Source organism: Diabrotica undecimpunctata, chromosome 1 (genome assembly GCF_040954645.1).
Source record: "Diabrotica undecimpunctata isolate CICGRU chromosome 1, icDiaUnde3, whole genome shotgun sequence".
NCBI classification, from domain to species: Eukaryota; Metazoa; Arthropoda; class Insecta; order Coleoptera; family Chrysomelidae; genus Diabrotica; species Diabrotica undecimpunctata.
In genome coordinates this window covers 118,180,647-118,207,445 of record NC_092803.1, presented here as the reverse complement: position 1 = coordinate 118,207,445, position 26,799 = coordinate 118,180,647, and the positions used below count along the sequence as shown (strand labels likewise).

The 26,799-nt window shown below is 32.6% G+C and overlaps 1 protein-coding gene across 4 annotated transcripts in view; it reads left to right on the top strand.

Annotated features, from left to right (window-relative positions):
* LOC140452879 (uncharacterized) overlaps nucleotides 1-26,799 on the top strand; it is a 560,593-nt gene that overhangs the window by 472,235 nt on the left and 61,559 nt on the right. The gene's annotated exons all lie outside the window — the stretch shown is intronic.

Genomic DNA, 26,799 nt, shown 5'->3' with positions numbered 1-26,799 from the left:
CTCCTCCTACAGTCTATAAAAAATGTTTACATTTTGTAAAAACATTAATGAAATTATTTTGAAATCTTTTGTTTATAATACAGTTTTCATCAGTCATCTACAGCTATTTTTTAATGTTTACTCTATGCATGCAAACACTCAAAACCCAATAGCATAAATGCCTTTTCAAATATGGGCCAGTTGGCTGAATGCCATATAAAAAACCCATTTTAAAATTATCTTGGTTGAAAGTACTCTTTTTAGTTCTTTTCAGTTACTTTGTATTCGTTTCCGTAGAAAATCCGGTTTTGACGAGATTTAGCGAGAATATTCAGCTCAGCCCAACGTATATATCTCTCTGCTGGTATGAAAATCGAATGATTAATTTAACTGGCTGGATATATTCGCCTCTCATGTGTGAGAGATTGATTATTTGTTCTGTACTCGGAAAATAAAAACAATATCTTACCACCGCACTCTGCTTATTATTCTTTTTTTTATTTCATTTTTTGTTTTGTGTTTTTACGCTTTGTAAGTTAATGCATTATGTCGATGATTAATAGCGAACAAAGATTCCATGGGGTGATCAAATTAGGTAACAGATCTGCACATAAAACCAGTTCGTAGGTATTTTTTTGGTGAAAATGTAAGATATAAAAGTAATTCTTTGGTTTTTATTTCTTCTACTCCAACTTTATCATTAGGTCTAGTAGGGGTTTTTGCTTGGTGAAATGATCTATACATTTTAAAATCTCACGCTAATGATATGAGTTAGTCTAATCGAAGGAGTGCTGGATTATCAACCCACATTTTTAATTTTCATTTATTTATATTGAATATTTTCGTTCGATTGTACCAGATACGTAATTAATTGCAACTTCTTTTTAATTACTGTGTTTTCCTCCAGTAAAATGTTCATCTTATCTACGCTGATATCCTTGTCTGAACTTCTTTAGTTCTCTATTTCTTTATTTCTTGTATTTGCTGTTTCAAATTTTTTAATCCGATGATCTTATTAGTCTAGGAGCCAGGGGGGTTGACTTTGATGCCCCCTCGGTACCATGATGTTTTTTAGTGCGTAAATTCGATTTTTCGAAATTAACAATTTACTTATTTAAATGATTGTTTCTCCTAAACTCTTAGCGATATTTAATTTTACCATAATAAAATGTGTTCCTTAAAAAAAATGAAGAAAATGGCGATTTTTTTAACTTTGATCCGATTGTTAGAAGCGAAGTTAAAACACATTTCGTGAAAAGCAATTGCAAAATAGGCATTTGATGGGGCTTTTCCAAGTATAACTCAGCTTTCTTACGTGCGATTAAATTTTAAAACCCTTCATTTTAAAGTTAATCAATTAAGGTTTCAGCTTAAAAATAAACTTTGCAAGATGACTTTACCTTTATTAATAAAAATATTTATAACAATTAAATATTCAAAAATTTCACTAAAAAGTTGCGAACTAATTTGTTTATAAAATATTTAAACAAAATTAAGCTATAAACTTGTTATAATATCTATATAAATCTTGCTAATAGAAGTTATAGAATAAACCTCTGGCTGAATTTTTTAAATATTTTTAATAGTTGACTTTATACTATCATTTTTATCATATTTACTTTTAGACTTAAATTTTCTTTGGTAGAATATTTTTGACGATCTTTCATATGTACGTTGTAACTATTCTTCCTCCAATTTACATTTAATTTTTACAAAATATTATTTTACCTAGTGAGCCTTTAATTTATATTTTCATTTCTTTGTTCGTATTTTTACTTAATAAGAAATCTCGACTTTTTAAAATGTGTATTGTTTAAACGTTCCATGATCTATGTTATATGTTAGACCAGAGAAATTAGCAGATACAAAAACCTTGTTCGTGACAGTCTTTGATACAGGTATCTAACTGATTTTGATAAATTTGGTGATAACAATATATAAATTTTTTTTTAAAATATTTCCTGTGACTCTAGGAGAAGCAACCCTACTTCGTGAAGGTTTACTACCAGTGGCGCGGATTAACCCCAAAGCTGCATAACACTTAAAAAATTTCAGGTTTGAAACCGCGCATTTTGCTTTTTGTTGGAAAAGGATAAGAGAGAGATTTCACTACACATATGAAATACTACAAATTCGGTGCCACAATTTCTTTGATTTGTGGTCAATCTCATTCACAGATTTCAGCATATTATCTGTTTTGTCAGCGTAGCCCATATGCTGGTTATTTTCTTTGACCATCGTTGGACAGACCACGACTTGTGAATTTCGGTCTTTTTGCTTGCGACAAACAGTTTTAATGATTTCCCAAAAAGTGCTCTATTTTGCGGTCTCTCCACTTTACAAACTCCAGTCTTTCCGATTGTCCTCGTATATGTAATTCTTTGTCAGATAATTTCTTCTGTCTTTTGGGATATCTTTTCGGTTATTCCTGACAGTGTCGCACGCATAAATATCTGGGCATAACTGGGCAACCTTTTGATTCCCATCAATATATTGATTGTAATGAAAATTTGAATTTCTTTGGCAGCAGTTGGAGTAAATGAAAAGTCTCCACCACGTTTCTGAAGAGCGTAGAGGTTCGTTTGAATACAATTTGGTCAATTAGAGTGCCGGGGAACAAGTGTAAAAAAACTCTACTGGCTTCCCCATATCATCTGGACCGGTTTCCTCAGTGAACTGCTCGATGTATATATAATAGTCTCCCGTTTTATACCGCTGTCGCGGCTTTGGGAGTATAGCAGGGTAGTCTGCTATATCTAGGGCCTACGGTATACAAGGAAGGTAACATGGCCAGTGCTACGCTTCAACCGTCTATTATTACCCCTGGTTTTACCCAAGGTACTCATTTTTATTCAGGCTGAGTCGACCTGGGGCCTATAGACATTTTTAAAATGTCTAGATGTTCTTGCCGGCGGTGGGATTCGAACCCCGGACCACCGGCTTGCGAGTCAAGCATCCTACCGCTTGCGCTACGCAGGCCCTACTGCTCGATGTTACTAATGCAAAATGCCGCTGCTGACTTGGTCCAGGTTGTTCTTTTGGCTAGTTCTATATCCGTCAAAATAGAAGGGGGAATATTGTCCTCCCCGTCCGAGAAGGCTTCATCATCAGGAATATTATCTGAATTGTCGCCTCTTGAAGGTTGGTTTGGCTGATCATCGTCAAGTATTATTAGCTTATTCGCAATGTCAAGCAAATCCTCTTCGTTACTACTCGATTATTATACATCATATACCGTGAGTGGTTTTAGGCAAAAACCACTAAGAACGCGAACGTAGCCAAAAATTTATGTGTATGTATTTTCACAGTGAAGCCACTAGAAAACAAAGGGTTAACAGTTATTTGAAAATTTAAATTTTTTATCCCAGAAAGCTTTTATTTACGTACATGAATTCTGAAAGTACCAACTTTAATAGAAATGCTTATTTTATTAAATCAAACCATTTAACAATTGAAAACTTAATGTTAAATATGGTAAAATAGGTTTACAAAAAAAATTACATATAGGAAAATATTTTTTTTAATTCGAAACGTTTGCCTTGTTACACTAATTAACAAAAACACAATGTCCTACGACCCTTAGAACCCGAGTTAGCTCTTTTTTTATTTTTTGATTATACTCTTGTTCTGAAGCTATTTTCTTGTGGCATTTTAAAGTAATTACTATTTTAATGGGAATAAGCCACAATTGAAGGTTAAAGTAAGTTTATTGATGTTTCAATTTCCACCTCGGAAATCGTTCTCAAAATTCAAACATCATTTTTATGATATATGCCACAAGGTACCCAAATTAAAAGAAAACGTAAATTTTCGTTGAAAAAAGCTAGAGATATTGCGACTTTTATAAATTTGAATTTAGTAATTCTGTTTTTGAATTAGTAAAGCCTCTTCGCTTTTAAAACCTTTATCTTTGGAGCATCATGGACGGCTCATTTTTAAAGTAATCGATCTTTTTAAATTGCTAACCTAATCTTACCTGACCTAATTTAAAATATTTAACATAAACTTTTTAATCTTTAAATATTTTAATTTGATAAAACAAGCATTTTTCTTCAATTTTGTGCTTTCAGAATTCATGTAGACCCATTAGTTTACGATAATAACTTTGTAGATAATAGCTTTTTGTGATAAACAACTTTAATTTTGCAATAAGTATTACTTGAAACTTATTGAAATTTTTAAAACTGAATATTTGTAATATTGTTCTTTTTCTCACGTGAAATAAAATTTTTTTAAAATCAACTTTTAAACCTATTTTTGCAATAATTTAGCAACAAATTAACAACAATAACTTTACAAAACCTCATTTTAAAAGATTTTCTATGCTTTTTTAATAAAATTGTGTCACTTTTCAATATAATTTACCGGTCTTTACCTTTAGTAGTTAAAATCAAATAGCGATCTTACATTACATATTATTTTTATCACCAAATTTATCAAAACCAGTTGTTAGATACCTGTATCAACGAGTGTCATTGTTTAAAATTTTAAGTATTTTTGAGTCTAAATAATTTGTTTAGGGCTTATGTAGTTTTCATAACTGTTTCTAGAACCTAGAGAAAACTGTCTGATAAAAATACAAAGATCACAAAATTATCAATTTGACACTATAAGTGTTTGAAGCACTATTTAGTACCCGCCCCAGTTTCAGTAAAAGAGATTAGCGTGATTTCTCTAATGTATTGATAGTTTTGTATTTGTGCCCTCGGGTATTTCTATGAATTTACCAATTCGATATGTGGAATATATTTTCGTCCGTCTCTGCTGTGTGAAATGTAGAATCGGACTCATTGTAGATAAAATTGGACTATTACTAGTTCGATTACTTATCGAAAATTTCCATTTACAACGCTTTTTGTTGGCCTAATAGGATTTTGGCGGGAAGATCGTTCTCACTCTCTATATCGAAGGAGATTAGATTCCCCCTTTTCACAATGAAGAGATTTCGTTGATGGAAACGACTCGAGTTTGAGTTTCTCAACCAACCGGTATGTGATGGTGATGGTAATTTTCGAATTGGAGCTTATTTCATTCTGAAAGGATTTAATGCATTTGTGAACGTGCACGATGAATAGATTAGATACGGTGGTAAATAACACATTGTAAACTATGCTTGAAATTAAACAATTATTTTGTGGCATTTCTGTTTAGGCAGCCCACATGGTTTCTGTATTAAACGCATAAAGGATTGGTTAAAACATTTTCATCGGATTTCTGTTGAAAACCGCATAGAAAACAAACAGTAGATTGGTTTGTGTACAATACATTGTATACCTACATTTAATATATTTGAAAAAATATGTCGAAAACAAAGATTGGTGAGTAATCCAAAATGAATATTGGAATAAGATTCTTAAGATTAGTGAGAAATATATGTAGTGATTATAGTATAGTATGAGAACAAGTAATACTTAGCATCGTTTCAAGAAAAAAAAAACCGATCTTTGGTGAAATCGAAATTTATTTACACATTAAACGAAACTAAAAAAACCAATTATACTACAGTTCTGACTAGAATGACCACGCTATTCAACATTTCCTAATTTTTTTTGTTTTTCAATAAAGAGGGTTTTCTAAACTCCCTTATCAATGAAGAAAATTATGTTTGTTCTTCACGTATTACAGTTTACTTGGATATATTATTTACATACTTGTGTTTTTTATACATCAGTATAAAACTAACATAGTGCTATTTGTTCTTTTAAAAAACATTGATTTTTTTTATATTAACATGTTGAGCTTTTTGTGCATTATTTCATCAATTTGTCCACTACATATTCTTAAGTTTTTTCTTTGATATTTTTCCTATAGTTGTGAGCTTATTGATGTACTTTTAGATTGAACTGATGATGTGTATGGATTCATATACGAAACGTTCAGTAGGGATCTATGGAGGAGTTGCCGTTCTGCTCCTCCATAAGTCGATCATACACCAGCCTATTCTAATGTAAGTACATAGCAGTTTTATTTAGAATTTGAAACTACTACATTAACCTTTTTGTTTGTAGTATCTCTTCGCTATGTAAGTTAATCCTAGGATTGCATCTCGAACGTCTGTTCCTTTTCTAAAGCCATATTGGAAACTACTTTCTAATTAAATATTTTTTTCTTAAATATCTTAGCAACGTGACTCATTATTTGTTTCAATTTGGTTCAATTTGTCTATAAGTTTTGTAAATTTTTTGACACATTTTTGTTTTTTACCAAGTATCTTTTTTTTATAAGATGCAGTATTTCGTTATTCACGGTTTTCTTTGTCTAAGGACATCTTTGTCTAATGTGAATATATCGGAACATACTCTAGATTCCCTAGACTGCAGGAAAATTTAAAGAAATATGGGAAAGGAGAAACGCAAGAACAAAGTTACTTTTGTCGATTGTCTAAGCTGAGCACAAGCGGTTTGATATGCCACCACAATTTTCGCATTTCAACTTTCTCATTTTTTCTTCATCGGTGAAATTATCCCCATAGTAAACTTAAAGGATTAACTAATACCTTAAAGGATTAACTAATACCTTAAAGGATTAACTAATAACTTAAGGATGAAAATAAGTAACCATAAAATTAATTAATCACTATTAAATTGTGATTTCACTGTGTACATAAATTTACATTACTCCTTCATCATTTGTGAAAAGCTGATCATAAATAATTATTCGGACTCACATTTTCATATTTCAGTTTGTATCTACAATAGAAAATTATGCACAGGTGATATGTGGGCATTATCCATCTCAATTATCCGTTTTAAGTGAGTTAAATCTCAGAAAACAATGAGGGTATTATTATTAGATGAATGTAATTTAATTACGAATAACAATGTGACTTGTTTATTTTCTTTATTGGTTATGATTGCTCGTTAAAAATGCCTTCTCATTCTAGTAATTTATCAAGTGTCTGCCCGTTAGCTTTTGTGTATGTTCGCTTAATGAATATAGATGGAGGTTTTTCAAACGCCGGAACAGCTGTGTTGTAAAAAGGTATTTGACAGAACGCGCTATCTTAATTTTTAATATTACACGCATAAAAATAGATACTTACAGGTATGTACGGCATAAGTATATATATATATATATATATATATATATATATATATATATATATATATATATATATATATATATATAATATAGGAAATAACTTTTGGGTTTTTAAGTCATTCAAACGCTACGCTTGGCTAGTAGGTGTTAGCGAGTTGGTTTGGAAGTGGGGCGGAGGAAAGGGAAAGGATGGAAATGCTATTCCTGAAGAAGATCAATGTGAATATACAAGGTGAAATGCAACCGTACTTGGCAACTTATCTGCACCGTACTCATGACGACCGATTAGTCAGAAATACGTGTTTACGGATGCCTTCCACCTTGTATATTTTTTTGTTTTTTTCCTTGTTCCGAGATATGCCAATATGTTCACCTTTTTTTGCCATTTACTCGCATTAAACTTTTCTTCATATGTATAAAATATATATAGGTATATAGAAAATATAGTAACCAAAGTATCTTATCCAATATATTATAGAGAACGTAATTTAAAGAAACTTAAAAACATACTAATGGAAAACTCTTATCTCGTAGACCTACTTAATAAATTAATTTTTAGTATTGCAAACTCTCCAGCATACTACGAATAGAAAAAAAAATGACAGTGAAAACGGCAAGCCAAGAAATAAAATATATCCCTAGAAATAGCCCGATAGTTAATAAATAGATATTACTACAATTTGGAAATAAAAGGGAAATTTTTAATTATCAGGTTCTGAGGTAACATATTTTGATTTAGCGTTTTGTCTTATGGATCGGAACTAAACAAACACGATGGATCGTAGTTTGTGAAAAATATTTCTTTTAGTTTTTTTCCTATACAGCATAATAATTCTGTACATAATTAATAGCAAATTAAAATAACACTAATTTGCTTGTAATTATCTACTCTATCAGCTTAAATATACGTCTTGTAATTCATCACAAATTGCAGGCATTCGGACATATAATCTCGGCTATTAGCCTGATGTTATGACTTCAGAACAGGTCTGACTTTCTCTGTAAAGTAATTTTTGAAGGATTGTTATTACAAAGAACAGTAGTAATATATCTCGAGGTAATAGAGAAATAGAAAAATTGAATTTTAGAAGTGCCAGCACGTGGAATTATTACTGGCAGGTAGTGTTTAGATACTTTTTTGTAATATCCGTAATAACAGGTTACTCTGGCCGTCTACCTTTGGGGCAACTGGGTTCAGGTAAGTACTGGCCTTTAAGAATAATATGTGAAGAAAACAGCTCAGTTTATAACTTCCACTAACGCGAAGATCATTTAATAAGAATATTTTGCAATATATAAGGATTTATTTATTGTAGCAATCTGTTAGAATTGTAATTAAGTTCAGATATGATCTGATATTGACAAAATAAAGGGTGTTCTATAAATATGTTTTGAAAACAGATTTTATTGATAATTACTTCTGTACATATGTAAAACTAAAAGCGGGTAGCAGTATTCAGTTCTTGAATGCTCATATTTGTTATTGTGAATTAGTATTTAACTAAATAGTGCGCAAATATGTGCGGTTGTTCAGAAATAACCTGAGTTACACGTCATGGATGCTAATGGTTTTTGAATACAATAAGAGAACCTCCTGCTTCGCATTATACATTATACTACTGTCAGCCAATTAGGTTCACCTACGAATTCCAACTCAAAACCACACACCCAATTTGGATTTTATACTAAGCCATACGAAAAATATATGGCTTATGATAGAAACTTAAACCAATTATCATTATACCACTTACAAAAGTGATCGTTGCCAACCTGCTGAAATATCAAACCTCATATTAGCATACTTAATAGCAAAACGTCGGCTCAGCAGCCGCCAAAAAATTCGACAGATAAACGATAATATCTTAACAAATGATTTTGTACAAGGGAGACGTTTGAAAACATTACATATTGATAAAATTTTGCTAACACAAATATTATTATGAAGCAAGGGTTCCTACAATATCTTAATGCAAGAAAAATGTATTATTATGTATTAATGTATTAAGCTAGCATAATATTTTTGGGCGTATTACGACCCTGTTCATGTTTTAAAAAATAAAAACAATTACAGCAGTTCGTACATTAGTTCCTGCTCCACTTTGTGTTTAATATACACACACGAACATTGTTTTTTTACTTCTAAATGGATATCATTAAGTGCTGAGTTAAATATACCGTCGACGTGGTTTTCAAACTCAGTATTTAGAGTTGAAGAAGAAGTATTTTATTTTGTGGTATTTTATAATTGTTTAAATATTTCTGCACTTGTGATGCTCATTTGTATGTATTTTAGTTCTCTATTGTTCTTAATCTTGAGCTAATTTTTCCTTTGAAAACAATTTGTCAACTTCATCTATTTCTTTATGTTTGATTTTGATGATTTTTAAAATCTTAATATATAGGAAATAAACTGGGACTATATCCAATACTGCAATACGGATAAGTGCAGGGCATGTGATACGCAGTAACGTCAATCGCCTTATAAACAATGTGTTCTGGGAAAGGCCAGAGGGAAGAAGGTCTGTAGGGCGGACTAGAAAAAGGTGGAAAGATGCAGTCAAAGAAGATCTAATAGAGAAAATGGGAGTGCGACAATGGGAATTACTGGCACAGGACCGACAAACATGGAAGGCAATAGTAAACGCGGTAAAGACTCACGAAGAGTTGTAGCGCCATTGATGATGATGAATACTGATAAGAAAAACTGTATCTCACACTATCTGCTTTTTATGGTTTTGGTAGTAGGAACTTCAGATAATCGAACCATACTCTACTACTAACCTCACCAGTGATAAATATCTTAATCTTAATGGTGTTCACATGAAAATTAGTTAAACCTAAAATTTTGAATGCTTTATATGAAATAGCCTTTATATGTACTTTAAAGTTAAGTCGCTATAAAATATATTGCCCAAATCTTTTATTGGTACTCTAGTAATCAATGTTATTGATTTCGTATTTGTTAAAAACTGGTGAATGCTTCCTAAAAGAGGATGTGCAATGACATTTAGCAATATATAGCTCCATTCAATTTAAAACAATTCACTGGTAGGACTTGAAGAGATCCTCCTGTAGGAGTAAAACATCAACTGCAGAATCAATTATTCTGGAGATCTTGCTATTATCTGCAAAGGTGAGTAACCAACCATGAAGGATATATCGTTGATAAATAAGTAAAAAAAAATAACTACAATGTGCGTCCTGATGTACACCCGAGGGCACATCTATAATAAATTATGAAAATCGCCAATCTTCTCCTGCGTATGTATGGCTTCTTTCTATAATTAAATTCTTCAGTCACAGTCAACAAAAAGCCATGAAACTCCAGAGTAGAAAGTTTGGCAATCAACAAATAATGGTAGACTCGATCAAAAGCTTTTAAGAAAGAATTAAGAAATTAGATTTCAAGCTATCATTTTTTTGGAAACAAAACCATGCTGCTGGGATATTGTTATGTCCATATACTTTTAAGTTATTAATTCAGAAACACGAAAATCAAAATATTTAGGTACTACAGATTGAGTAATTAGTGAGCTATATCTCCCATAATTGTCTCATGGACTTCATTAAATTATTGGTTTCAGAAAATTTACCTTACAAAATTGCGGAAAGATTCTAGATCTTAAAGATATGTTAAATATAGTGCTAAGAGGAGCTGCTAAAGTATATGCAGATTTTTTAAACATTAGTGGAGCGTTAAGGTTAGCAAAACAACATTTATACATAGTTGCTTTGTAATGCCAATTTTTAAGATTTTAAACAACAAAAAAATACAGTTTTAGGTTTTACCATTATATTACCGAAAACTGAATAACTGCAATTCTCACCTATTCCAAATATTTACTAATAAATAAGACGAATGGGATGAACTTGGACCACCAGAAATGGAAACAAAACACTTATACCGCTCCTCTCTCTGGATAGATTCTACTGTAAAGGCAAAAGTTGGATTAGTTCCAAAACTGGATAGAATAAGGTGCGACAGATAATAGACATTATGAAAGCAGTCACTTAAATCTGGTTGTCATGGTATCGCTGAACTTTAATTTTTACACCTTTAATGGATATAATCAGTACAAGTGAGCGATAATAGTAAGCAATATATTTTATGCAGCTGCAAATTTAAAAATTATATTTTTTCACGTACATAATTTTATCTCTGGAGGTTTTTAAATTTTATTAGATATATAAAAACTTAGTCACTCCCAGCTATCGTTTGTTTGTTTTTTTTTTAACATAATAATGGCTTTTAGCTTTTCCATCGCATCAGCATTAAGAATAACAGCTTAAAATTTTATTGCTTAAAGCGAAATGTTTGTGGTTTTCAGAAATAGCACAATATTTTAAACAATTGTCACAAACAGGAAGTAGTTTCGTTCATTGCTTTTATGCGTTTGTTTGCAGTCACACTGATATGTTAACTAATGATTCTTCTGGCGTTATTAATTCACGGCATATGGCAAATGGGGCAATTTCGTAACACAGAGAAAGTCAGTTATTGAGAATTTCTGGCAACCTTTGATTAACAATAATTTTGTTTTTTGTGAGCTAAAAATTGACGATACACTTTAACGGGACAAAACATGTGTAAATTTAGCGCCTTAAGGACTATAAATATGTATTTTGGCTCACCTGCCAGTTGGTAATCGGACAAGAGCTTAGTTGCAGAAAAGTTTTACTGGCACTATACGTAACACTTACGATTATGTCAGTTTTAATTTTTATCATTTGTTTTAGAACTATGAATGAACATTGCTTAATTAGACGCATATTCTAGATCACTAATTATACATTGCATAATATATTCCAAACTATTTGTGCACAGTTGGCAAATATGAAATCGGAATACCCTAATAGTTCTCTGAATATCATCCAATATGCACAAAAAGCGGGGCATGCGGCGCGTTCTTAAGGTGCGTTTTCACCAAAAAACATTTACAAACATCTACACACAAACATTAGCAAACATTTGCTAACGTTTGCCAACACATGTTTGGCATAGATTGTCAAAAACAAGAACTCGAGAATTTGAGTAAGTTTGCAAACATTTACCATCGTTTAATCTTGTTTGTACAAAATGGCTACGAGAAGAGAAGTTATATGTGCAACTAGTTTTATAATCATGTTTGAGTTAGTAAAAAACGAGAATATAAAAAAAAGAAGAAATCGTAGATTTTAAATGTCAAATTTTTTAAAAAGGAGTTCAATAGAACTTCTAAATGATTCGTCCACACTATTTCTGTTGCTATTTCACACCAGGCGTTGAATTTTTTAAATTTATTGTAGTATAGCTCATAACTGGCATTCCATATTTCTGGTTTCATTTTGTAAAATTCAATTAATTCTAAGCATTTCTTATTATCCCATTCCATTTTTTTGTAAAAAACAAATAAGTCTCGACCAATGGCTCACCGAAAACAAACTATTCCTTTCTACTATGACAGACTTTAAAACCTAGTGTCTCCACCAAACACGCACGAACAACGAATCCCTTTGAAGTACCGACAGCCGACGGAACCGTGCCAAACAATTGCAAACGTTTGCAATTGTTTGGGAGCGTTCTGAAATCTCTCTACACCAACCAAATAAAATTGTTGGCAACAGTTGCAATCATTTTCAAACGTTTGCAAACATTTTGCGCGCTTGGTGAAAACGCACCTTTAAGGTGCGTTTTTATCAAAAAACATTTACAAACATCTACACACAAACATTAGCAAACATTTGCTAACGTTTGCCAACATATGTTTGGCATAGTTTGTCAAAAACAAGAACTCGAGAATTTGAGTAAGTTTGCAAACATTTGCCATCGTTCCATCTTGTTTGTACAAAATGGCTCCGAGAAGAGAAGTTATATGTGCAACTAGTTTTTTAATCATTTTTGAGTTAGTGAAAAATGAGAATATAAAAAAAAAGAAGAAATCCCAGATTTTGGATGTCAAATTTTTTAAAAAGCAGAAGTTCAATAAAACTTCTAAATGATTCGTCCACACTATTTCTGATGCTATTTTACACCAGGAGTCGAATTTTTTAAATTTATTGTAGACTTATGACTCGCATTCCATATTTCTGGTTTCATTTTGTAAAATTCAATTAATTCTAAATATTTCTCATTATCCCATTCCATTTTTTTGTAAAAAACAAATAAGTCTCGACTAATCGCTTACCGAAAACAATCTATTTCTTTCTACTATGACAGACTATAAAAGCTAGTCTCTCCACCAAACACGCACGAACAACGAATCCCTTTGAAGTAGTGACAGCCGACGGAACCGTGCCAAACAATTGTAAACGTTTGCAATTGTTTGGGAGTGTTCTGAAATCTGTCTACACCAACCAAATAAAATTGTTTGCTAACAGTTGCAAACATTTTGCGCGCTTGGTGAAAACGCACCTTTAGGTTTCCTCGTACCTTGACCTTTATTGCGCTAACACACTCTTTACTGTCCCGTATAATAAAAAATGTAATGGAACAAAGAAAATGCTGATGACCGATCGTTTAGACTTTTAGATGAACTGTACTAAAGGTAAGATATATGGCGCAAAAATAGATAGATTGTATATTACCGATCGGTTGAGTCTTTGCGTTTTACCACTCTTTCCACTGCGTGGTGGAAGCGTAGTGCTATCAATACCCAATAACAGAGCCAGAAATATTGGTCGCAACTTTACCTTCAAGATTATGCCTTTGAGATGGTAGACCAATTTACGTACGTAGACTGCCTTGTGGCCAATAAGAACGGTCTCCCTACAGAAGTAAAACGAAAAGAAATACTAGCACTTTGGGATATGTAGATAATAAAAGGCAGCACCTTAGGCCAGAACAAAAATAACAATATGGAAAATTCCTGCTTACCGGTTTTGACATACGCATCCCAAACATGTATTATCTCCAGAAGAGATGATAGCCTTCTAATCGTATTTAAACGACGGATCCTGAGAAGAATATTTAGTGGCAGATGTGAAAATGGTATTTGGGCAAGAAGCTACATCTATAAAATATATAACAAATACAAAATCTTGTCATGTATAAAAGCCTTGTATTATTTAACGTTTTTCAACCACATACATTACACTTAGGACCTTTATAATTCGTCTGGAAAATCTTTATACCATAATGAAACAGCTTTTTTTACACATAAAACCAATTATGTACATTATAAAAACGCACTTTATTTATCCAACGTACTTTATTGAATTAAAATCGGATTATTTGGATGGCCTTAGCAATGTTTTAAAATCATAAACAATGTTTTGGCTTTAACAATGTGACAAATAGAATATCTCGTTAACTATTAGCTTAAATTAAATTCAAAAAAAGGTTTTAAAAAACACTCGGCAAGACGTTTCTTACAAAAGATCAAAAAGTGAATTACGAGCAGTGGTTCCTGAGATACGATGAAGTTATAACAATTGGGATATTTACACCATTACCTTTTAATTTGGGAGCTCTTTTTCGATAAAAATTAAAAAAATACCTTAAAATTTGCAATTTAAAATCATTATTCAATATAAGATTTGATAAAGGAATTTAAACTCGTAAATAAATTTAGTTTATCGCTTTCCTAAAAGCCCAGTCTTCAAAACCTATGGCATGAAATTTCGGTTTTGGGTTTTGGCAACAAATGTGCCGAATTTAAAATATGCCTAAAAGATTGCCGAATTTAAACTTTCACATTACAAATGATCTAAAATATTTAAAATTGCTTTTTCCGATTACACAAGTGCTTTTTTATAGACTACACTACCTTAGCTATAAAGTTCACTAAATGCCGCCTTTTAGCAATGAAAATTTCATGGTGACTGGTTAATGGAAAAGTGATACATTTTAATGATCTCATGAGAAACGTAAAAAATTGCGCAAAAATTGCGCAACGTTTATTTATGTAATACTTTTATAAAAACTGACTTTAATTGCTACAAAATCCAAAAATTGTGTAAGATAGCTGCACTCTTGATCTTTAAAACGATTTTTGATTTTTGTCGATAGGACAGTCTAATCAAAAGATATCAAATTTTTACCGTCGAATTGATACATATTTTATTTATAATTGCTTTTACGCGTGTCGCCGCGTCGCTTCAAGCGATATGTTTGAGACAAGTATATTTTACACAAAAAGTGCAAATGAAAATTTTTATTCAAAATTGTCTTAGTTACATTTTTATTTAAAATATTTTTCTACGACGCACAGATTCTTGGTAAATCGTTTTTTTTTTCGTTTTTCCTCTAAGGAGCGGGGGTGGTTTTAAGTGTTGCCGAGAGGGGGCATTTGGGCCTGTAGGACCCATCGCCGGCTCTGCGGACTTCTTCCTGTCCTCGGAATTAGACCATCTTTGCTTGTCACTGATAAAATGGTTTAATACTTCTACTGGTATAAAATAACGGTTACCGTGACAAGTATCTGTTATAGGTAATAGTTCCAAGGAGCAGTTACAAAATAACAGATCAAAAATAGATAACAGAACAGGTAAAATAGTCTAAGTATTCCTTGACTTACGGAAGGAATAACTTAGTAAACAAGAAAAATAAAATGGTATAAAAGTATAATGCAAAGAAAATGTTTCTAAGTGTTTCTTGACTTACGGAAGAAACAACTTAGAATGAAAAGTAAAATACACAAGATAAAATAATAATAAAATAGAAAAGTGCAGAAATATTCCTAAGTGTTTCTTGTCTTACGGAAGAAACAACTTAGGACAGAAATACAGATACATGAAATATGTAAATATGAAACAAGGTATGGAAATATTTCTAAGTGTTTCTTGACTTACGGAAGAAACAACTGGGGTTCCTCCATTCGTCTATCGCCTCAGGGTGTCGTGGAGCGTTATCCTGACGTAGGGGACGGTACGGCTGTTGAGGTTGTTGCTGGGGTTTGTTCAGAGCGGTATTCCGGCGGGTGTCTGCTTCCATTCCCTGGGCGATCGTTAGGAGGTCTTCTTCTGTCTTCGGGATGTTCAGCCGTAGGCAGATCGAGATATCTGGTCGCAGTTGATTCACAATTGTGATGCATCTCTGGTCTTCAGGGGTGTACGGGGCGAGACGTCTGAACAGGGCAGCTTTCCCATTGATGAAGTCTTCCGTTGGTTCGTCCTTCCGTTGGTGTTTGCCGTGGAGTTTGGATGTGAGGGCTGAAAGTAAAGCGGGATCGTTGTACTTCTTCAGGAGGCGGCCTCGGAACGTGTCGTATGGCAGGTCCGTATGTGAGAATTTCTGGGCCCATTTCTTCGCATCACCGTGGAGAGAATTGTCTATTAGGTAGTCAATCCATTGGTCCTCGTCGACATCGTATTTGGTGAGGAAGTTCTCTGCTTTGTTCAGGAAGTTGAGTGGATTCTCGATGTCTCGGCCTGAGAATTGGGGTGGTTTCATGTAAGTGATCCTGGGCTTCGGTGGCTCAGGTGTGTGTTGGGGCATCTGTGGTATTGTGCCTTGGGTAGTTAAAAGGGCCGTCATCGCTTGCATAAGTGCAGCTATGAAGTCAGCGGTTGAAGGCTGGCTTGAAGACGGTCCTGGGGTCGTGGGTTCGGATTTTTGTTGGGCGCCATGTTGCCGAGAGGGGGCATTTGGGCCTGTAGGACCCATCGCCGGCTCTGCGGACTTCTTCCTGTCCTCGGAATTAGACCATCTTTGCTTGTCACTGATAAAATGGTTTAATACTTCTACTGGTATAAAATAACGGTTACCGTGACAAGTATCTGTTATAGGTAATAGTTCCAAGGAGCATTTACAAAATAACAGATCAAAAATAGAAAACAGAACAGGTAAAATAGTCTTGAAGTATTCCTTGACTTACGGAAGGAATAACTTAGTAAACAAGAAAAATAAAATGGTATAAAAGTACAATGCAAAGAAAATGTTTCTAAGTGTTTCTTGACTTACGGAAGAAACAACTTAGAATGAAAAGTAAAATACACAAGATAAAAAAATAGAAAAGTGCAGAAATATTCCTAAGTGTTTCTTGTCTTACGGAAGAAACAACTTAGGACAGAAATACAGATAAATGAAATATGTAAATATGAAACAAGGTATGGAAATATTTCTAAGTGTTTCTTGACTTACGGAAGAAACAACTTAGAGTGAAAACAAACAAGAGAATCAAATATGGAAAAATAATAATACAAATACTTATAAGTGTTTCTTGACTTACGGAAGAAGCGACTTACAAATACGAAAAATCAAATACAGAAAAGATGTGGAAATATTGCTAAGTGTTTCTTGACTTACGGAAGAAACAACTTAGCATAAAATAGAAAATGAAAGAGACAAATGTATTAAGTATTTTCTTAACTTAAGGAAGAAAATATCTTAGATAAAATATCGGAAATAATAATGCAACAATGATTATGAAAATATTTCTAAGTGTTCTTTTGACTTACCGGAAAAGAACGACTTAAACGCACAATTAAAATAACAAGTCAAATAATCAGAGAAATATTTCTAAGAGTTCTTTGACTTACCGGAAAGAACTACTTAGACAAAGTACAAATCAAAATATAAAATAGAAAAAGCAAGATAAATATTTCTAAGTGTTCTTAACTTACGGAAGAACAACTTAGACACAAAATACAAGAAAAATAAACAATCAAAACAAATATAGATCAATATATTATTCTAACCTGAAAAGGTCTGAATATACAATAATGCTAAAATAAAATGGTATATAAAAAAATCAGAAATAAAACAATAACTTAGTAGGAACAATAATAGCACCGACTAGGTCTACAGTAGAAGAGGCAAGCTCGACTGACTGATGAGAGAAAATCTACTTGCTTTTATGTAAAACAAATCCTTTGTTTTACGTAGCGAAAGTGGAATTTCCCTGCATCGAATCAATTAGAAATTTGGATTTGGCCAACCTTGGAATTCCCAAGTATTTTGACCGATATCCAAATTCCTTGATGCCTCCGGCACGGCTGTCACGCCTCCGGAGGACATAAGGAGAAAGCCGGATGGTAGGAATAGTAAACTTTTTTATAATTTTGGGGTCCCAAAATTAACATTCTCAGAGATAAATTTATTTATAACAAAACTAAAGCATCTCTAAGCATTTGGTCATGTAGTTTTTAGATAGCTCTAGCCAATTTACGTTGGATTGAAAAATGAAGAAAATTGCTTTATTGGAAGCCGACAAAATACATTTTTTACGTATGCCGATTTTTATAATGTTCCCGACCTATTTGAGTGGGAGGAGTCAATTATTGTTACCGAAGTTATCACCTAACTATTTCTGCTAAAATTCTGAATTCCACCTGTCACATCTACCTCAAATCATATCCGCCCTGGTTTACAATTCTTTCCATAATTAATAAGAATAAAATATATATTATTAAGTTAAGTTATATTAAGTTTTTTGGATAGTTGCACAGTTTACTATTTTAGGATTGTCTGGTATAAATAAAACTCCGATGGCAATGTCACTCTAATTTTGAAACTAAATGATTGTTTATTATAAACATAATTATATTTTTGACTTTTTTACATCTAATTATTCTGGTGTTTTATCATCTTTATATAGAAAAATATAATACGAATTAAACAATAGTAGCTGTTTCCCAAATCTACTGGCTATTAGCCAGTAGATTTAGCTGCTACTAGCTGTTACGTAATAACACTGCCTAAATAACGATTCAAATAAGTGAATAAAAGTTTCTGTCAGGGATTATATAAATATTTTTTGATTTTTTAGGCAATTATTTAATAAAAAAATGACCTTTGTTTTAAAAAAATGTTAAATATTAAACTTTGATATTTCTTACCTTACACTTTTATTAGAGAACGAACACTTTCCCATAAAATAATTACAGATACAAATTCCAATGGCTTGCCTAAGCTATAAAAATCACCAACCAAGACTCCAAGTTCAATACTCAACCATCTGTCGCAGTTGTACCAACATTACGTACAAAGCATTGTTTGTTAAAATCGTTAAAATAATTTTAAAAGTTAAAATTCCGTTGACTGGCAGCCGAGTCACATGTCTTATGTCCGTGTGACGTTAAACGATCATAAAAGTAAGTTTCTACTTTATCATCCTGTTTAATAGTGTCCAAACAAAATCGTGATATAATGATTCTATTTATCGTTTACAATACACGCTCGAACAGATATATGAGTTCAACTTCTTCATTGAAAGACAGGAGTAAAAGATCGATCAGTAGCGGGCACCAGTCGGAAACACACATGAAATTTAGATTTTAAGTTTTGGCACCAAATACGAGAAATATGCCTAAAGACAACGATTTGATAGAAATAAAAATTGGTCGAATTTATAGCTGAAGTTGTGTAGTATGTAGAAAAACATACTTGTGTAATCGAAAAAAGCAATGGAAGTGATAAATTTTATTGGTCTCATGAGAGTAAAAAATGGAAAAATCACGCTTTTATTTTTATTTAACAATTTTAAAGAAACTGCATTCTTCGCCTTTAAAAAGCATTTTTATTTTTGTCGATAGGATACTCTAATAAAATGATATCGAATTTTTACCGACAACTTGATACAAACTTTATTATTTAAAAAGTTGACTTCGTACGTATTGGCCGGTCGCTTCAGGTTCGTTTGTTTCTGGGAAGAACGGTTTATTCTACAGAAAAAGTGCTAAATATTTTTGTTTAAAATGATCTCAGGTTTTTAGTGGGAGAAGTGGCAAACTTTTAGAGAGTACAACAAAATGACGGTATTAGATTTTTGTTTTGATACAGGGTAGCGACAACCGCTGATACGTATTTCAACTTCCTTAGGTCTCGTCAGAACGGTATAGCCACTGCTCTGAACCAAAACAAAAATCTCTCCCGTCCTAGACAATAGTTAGTAAAAAAATAATAATATTAATAGCTATTGTCTAGGACGGGAGAGATTTTTGTTTTGGTTCAGAGCAGTGGCTATACCGTTCTAACGAGACCTAAGGAGGTCGAAATACGTATCAGCGGTTGTCGCTGCCCTGTATCAAAACAAAAATCTAATACCGTCATTTTGTTTTATTACTTAATTCGTTTGGAGTACCAGAAACTGAATTCACTACGAATTTTGACCAGGATAAACGGCATGTGGAATGCAATTTTAGATTCCCTTGCCGAGTAATTTATCCAGCTGTTTGTTTCGCAAGTTTTAGGAAACACAGTGGTAAAAATTTGAATTCGGTTTCGCTAGGTAGAAATCGTTTGATTTCTCTTTTTGTTTTTAGATGGCGTAGTTACGTCCGTATATAGTTATTTTAATAACTATTGTCTAGGACGGGAGAGATTTTTGTTTTGGTTCAGAGCAGTGGCTATACCGTTCTGACGAGACCTAAGGAGGTCGAAATACGTATCAGCGGTTGTTGCTGTCCTGTAGCAAAACAAAAATCTAATACCGTCATTTTGTTTTATTACTTACTTCGTTTGGAGTACCAGAAACTGAATTCACTACGAATTTTGACCAGGATAAACGGCATGTGGAATGCAATTTTAGATTCCCTTGCCGAGTAATTTATCCAGCTGTTTGTTTCGCAAATTTTAGGAAACACAGTGGTAAAAATTTGAATTCGGTTTCGCTAGGTAGAAATCGTTTGATTTCTCTTTTTGTTTTTAGAGATTACTTGAACGTAGAGACTTGAAACGTGGTGTATATAGTTCCTTTATGAAATTTGTACGGTATATGATAAGGTATATAATTTGTAAAATTAAACGCTTGATATCGTCGAACTGCATCAAATCGACAGACAAAGTGTACAATGGTAAATTGCCGATATTCTGTAGACTAAATAAGTTTTTCCGCGCTTAATTCCCTATCAAGCTATTCAATATTTCGCTATTTCGATTTATCTCTTTTCGATTAATATCAACAACAAAGCTTAAAAGCAAGTAAAGCGGCGGGATCTCTTAATGACACAATCTAGATTATATATTAACATACACGGCGGAGAGAAGACCTGACACATCTAAAACGAGACGACTATTAGAAAAAACAGAGATGAAAATACTCCGACAATATCAGGGAAAAGTCTGTTGGATAGGGAGAGAAGCGAAAACATGAGAAGAGCATGCAATATAGAAGACATAAATGGATGGGTGACAAAACGGAAACAGGAGTGGAACGAACATATTAGTAGAATGGCAGAGGATAGGATAGTACGAATAGCACAAGATAAGTCATCAAATGGACGAAAAAGTAGATGTAAGTAAGTGCATAGTTTGTAGACGGCTTCGTAAAGCAAATTTATTATCCAGAAGACCAGCCCTCTATCCACAGCTATCCATGGAATACCGCAGAGCTCGACTTGCTATTGGATTGAAGTAATGTTTTGTTCTCGGATGAGTCCAGGTTTTGCGTGAGGTTACCACGCAGTCGCGAACGAATCTGGGAAAGACAACGAGAACGATTTGCCCAATGCATTACTGCAGACAAAATAACCTATCGAGGAGGCTCAGTTATGGTTTGGGCTGCTAACAATCTAACAACCATTTAAGATAAGCATGTACTAAGCCTCACTGTGCTAGAATGGTCAATAAATATTTAGATGACGTCGGTATTGTTCATATGAATTGGCCAGTTTCCAGCCTTGACCTCAATCTAATCGAACTTCTAAGGAACAGTCTGGGAAGAAGAATTTAAGTTCGGTTACCTCGCCCAAACAACTTGCGTGAGCTTAGTGTGGCTCTTGCCAATATGTATGCAGGCTATTATAAGGTCCCAAGGAGGCAATACTAAATATTAATAACAGATGACATAAACATTCTTTTGTTATAACTTTTTTTTATCAACAAAGCAACTTTTCATTTTTAATTTTGCGAATAATGCCATGTTTTTATAAATAAATAATTGTTTCGCATAAATTGTGTTTGTTATAATGTTCGTGTTCAAAAATGTGTCTTCTCTATAAAAAAGCCGTGAATCGATTTTTTTTGCACCTCTGTGTGTTATAAATGTTTAATCTTAAGAGCGATGTAATTTTTAAGCGCATTTGCCAAAAATAAGTGTAATTGGCAGCAAAGTACAACCAAACATTCGTTTCTATTGTACCGCCACTGGAACCGTGCAGTAATATTGATACAGACAACGACAACCCGACAAAAGGGTCCAGCTGAACAAATTTAATTGACAGTAGTACAAAAGGCTCCTGACTAATTGGACGCCTGTTTTTAAATTACAAAAATTTCACCATTTATTTCAACTCGATTGAACTTTTAGAAGCTGTTGCTCTCCTTTTTCTGCCTCAGTATTCGAGAGATGGACATTATCCTGTCATTATTTTTCCCTCTGTGTTCTTTCCTTCGACTAAAATGCGTTCTTATGCCGCGATTCGTACTAATTAGTGTTAGGGATTGTAATTAAGCAAATGGTAAGGAATCGACTTCAATAAAGGAGAATTAATTTCATTGGTCATTAGTTAAACAGTTAAAACTATGGAAGGTCTGATAGTCACTACCCTATAATAATTTGTTAGGTAAATTCGGAAGCATTATTAAGCTTGGTGAAACGTTATTACTTACAAGTGAACAGTGTTAAATAATTTTTATTGTACAAATGTAGTGCTTAACGCTTGGTTTAAATCATCGGTGTCTTTACGCTGAAGCAACAAGCATTACCACATTCTTATAATCTATACCAAAATATATACAAGGTTGAAACATCAAAAAATTAATAAACAAAATGCAGCAAATAGCTGTTGTAATACCACACATATGTTAGTCTACTACTTTCCGGAAAATGATTTTGATTGTATTCACACATACAAAAAATTTCAAAACTCAAAGTGAGACATCTTCAAAAAACTAATATTTTAAAATAAGGCTACAGAAATTGTGAAAAAGTTTAAAAACAACGAAAACTTATACTAGTGTATATTCATCATATTTTCTTGTAAATCACCTTAATTTTTCTTTTTATTAATCTTTCAAGGTCATTTACTAATAGCCTCTTAGCGCACTTCTATTACAAAGCTATTGCAAATTTGTCTTATTCCTATTACGTCTCTATTTTACACCTATTCATTATTAGTAATTGCAATCAATCACTGCGACATCGTTTTTTACTTATGCACAGATATATAGATATCGCGATGCCTAATCTCCATTCCTCTCTGTTTCTTCCTGTTCTCCTTCTGTCCTCCACATATCATCTTTCAGGCCACTTTTTCTTATCTTGTTTATCGGCTTTTCTCCAACTTTTCCGTGGTCTTCCTCGTCTTATCTTTCCTTTTGGACTCCACTCTTAATATTTTCCTTTTGAGTCCTGGGTAATAGAACCCCAACATGGTTTCCTAACCGAATTCAAAAATCAGGACAGCGCATTGTCGCTATAATCCTGTTATCTTACTGAAAGATTCATCCAATAACCTTTTTTATTTAAATGAAAGTTGTTTGATTTTTTTTACTAAGAACACTATTTTAAGAGTCCTCGTATCTACAGTTTATTAGTGAGTAAAGTAGAACGAAAGTAATTCTGAATTCCATTGATTATGTTGATTTTATATGCAAAACTTGGAAAAAATATATTCCTTGATTTCGTTCGTTCGCTTGAATAAATATATTTGCAATAAACTTGTATATATCGGTCAATAAATCTCTTCTCTTCCGAAAACATTTTCGCCAGTTCTTTATGCGTCCTGAGTTGGCTAAATAAGGTTCCAAAAAAGTTTAAGGGTGTATGTACCATTTCCAAAAGATTCATGTAGAAATTTGCGGAGATATATTACTTGCGACTTTTAAAGCTTTCATGGGAAAAATAAACTTGGAGGAACTCGGGTAAAGAGTTGTAGTTTGTTTACTTGAATTTACTAGCTCGGCTCTAAAGTATAGCTATTTAAAGGTTTGTTTACTAAGTTTCCAGTGGCATATTTCCTTATCGCGTTTTTTAAAATTTATTGAAGTTTGCCTTCTATGTAGAACTGAATAAGTACAATGTGGACTAACAAATAATCATAAATCATTTGTAACAATGGCATGTCTACGGAGAGTTTGAAATTGTACAGTGTTTACACGTTTAGGGTACTTATGATTACAGCTTTTGTAGAAAAAATATCGCAGATGTTGATGTTATTCATACGCCAGTCATGTTTGAGTTGTAGTTTGTGTACACATATGTACACTTCTTGTGATGGCAATCACATTTATCATATATGAATTACAGCACTAATTAACTGATAATTTCAAGATGGTATGTAATGTAAATACGGACTTTTAACAAAGGAAGTTTGTTCTGTTTTTATTTAATTTTTTCGATAGCAGTTAAGATAATACATACCATAGGAGTACAATTGGCATGTACTATATATATATATATACGAGTATACCTTAGCTTATATATATATATATATATATATATATATATATATATATATATATATATATATATATATATATATGTATATATAGATAGATAAAAAACATATAACCATTATAATAATATGCCAACGTTTTTTTCAAAATAAAACAAATATATTTAGTAGTAATGGTCAACAATCTTCAAAAAATTCTGCTCCACTATGTAATACAAATTTACAAAAATAATGAACAAATAATTACTTTTACAAGTGTCTCACTGATGTTATTAGCTTATGATATCACTGCTATTGGAAAAACAATAAATAAATAATTACTTGTTTTTCAAAATTGTCTAACAAAAACTTATATGTTCGATCTGACTACCTTGTAAACAGAAATGCTGTGTTCTACATCAACATATGTGATTGGAAAATATTTTAAACTATTTAATGATCGAGTATCAATATTAAATTTTTCCACAAATTCGCCAGAAAGAATTTTAGCCACCATTTTTAATTTTAGAATTTGCTAAAAATAAATATCCTTAATTTTTTTTATTTTCTGTCAGACATTGCTACTAACCATATTAATAGATATTTCCAATCTATTAACTAAACACATAACCTTAAAATAACATCTAATACACAAGCATAATTGCTCTAAATAAATGTTAGTTTTTGAGGTAGTAGCTTATTTTGCATCAACTTTTTTGCATCAACAAGAGCTTGAAAATTTTCATCAGTCAACAGTAATTAACTAATTAGTTGTGATACATGGTATACAGCCAGCTAAAGGGGCTTAGTTTCCTTGTGGAGTAATTAACTGTTTTAGATCAGTAAAATGGGTACAATAAAAATGCTGCTTCCAACCAGGTCCCCATTTTGATATTACTGGTTGAGTTGGAAGAGGAAGATTGGGAAGTTTTATCTTGTAATACCGAATTCTTAAAGGTGCTTTCAGAAAAATTTCTTTTATATCGGATACAAGTTCGGTAATAAGAGGAAAAGATTTTCTAATTTCTTCCGCAATTGTATTATCATTTTAATATCATGCGGCAAACATGTTACATGTTGAACTTTTGAATAAAATATTTTATGTTGACCTGCTTTGACCATAAAAGGTGCAGCATCGGATAAGAACAGCAATAACTTTTTACAAAAAATTAGTTCGCGAATTCTTCTTGTAACTGTTAAAGCATTCATTTTTCTATCTGTTTGCAGGCAATTAAATGTGATTTTGAGCAGGACTGCTGATTAAGAACTCCAATCAATAAATAAGATATATAACGTCTAGCGGAATCAGTGGTTTCATGCATGCATCAGTAAAAATAATATTTTTTTACTTCTTTGATTTTTCTAGTCACCGTAGAATACAATGAATTGATGTTATTCCTTCTTAACATTGTTTGGCTTGGAATGGTAATTTTGCAATTTTTCTGAAGAAAAAATTTTAAATTGTCATTTGATAACTTTGACAATAGGATATTGGATGAACTACCAATGCAGGACAAATATCTTCAGTAAATATTTCTTGTTCACTTGATTTTTTAAGGCCGTTTTAAAACTTCGGGGTAAAGAGATTTGTACTTTCTCATCAGAAACTTTTCACGTGCTGGCCGATTTGAAATTTTTTTCGCTATGAGGGAGTATAGTGGTCGATGGATCTTGTTGGGGATCTGCCTCGTGATCTTCGGCCCTCTAGCTTTCCTTGGACAATAAGTCGTTCCATGTTTTCTGTGTCTGCTCTAATAACATCTCCAAAGAATTTTAATTGTTGAAGATGGACTTTACTGTAGAGCCGTTTGCTTTAACTCATTTACAATTAAATAATTTTCCTGGTGTCGCCCCACGGAATTCGTAACATTCTTTTCCAACAGAACATTTTAGTGGCGTCTATACACTTCATTTCACTTGTCGTACCTTTCCGCGTGTTGCTAAAAAACCTCATTTTTAGAGTTCGTGAAATTTAAGAGTCTTTCCATATTTTGGAAATCTTTCCTACGGCGACTTTTGCTAGATCAGATATAAGTATGAGCTCACAATCTCAAACCGGTCAATCGTGGTTATGTGTAGATGATTGTTATGTAGTCTATCCACTATCATGATGTTTGTCTTTGATATGTTTGACTGCAGAACAAATAAAAAATATATAAGTATTAAGTATCATTTATATGATCTTAGTTTAAAATACTGAAAGTATCAATGGAAATAATTAATTGAAAGTGCCGTTAACAGAAGGTTGTGGATAGAGTTGTAAGAGCCCAATAACCGGGAGTAAGTGAGAGAAGGTGGAGATGAGAGATACCCCTCTTCGAGAAATAATACCCTCTTCGAGCTTTTTTAGAGATCTCCGAAATATTTGCTTAAAATAGCTTATAACTTTCCTGTTTTTTTGCCAAATTCAACTTTTTTAAGTTTAGGCTGCTTCAATATCAAACAATTTTAATGTGTGCCACCCAACCTGATTAATTTTAAATTAATTATTAATTAAGCTTTAATATTAAACAATTTCAATGTGAACTTTACCTGTATTACTAG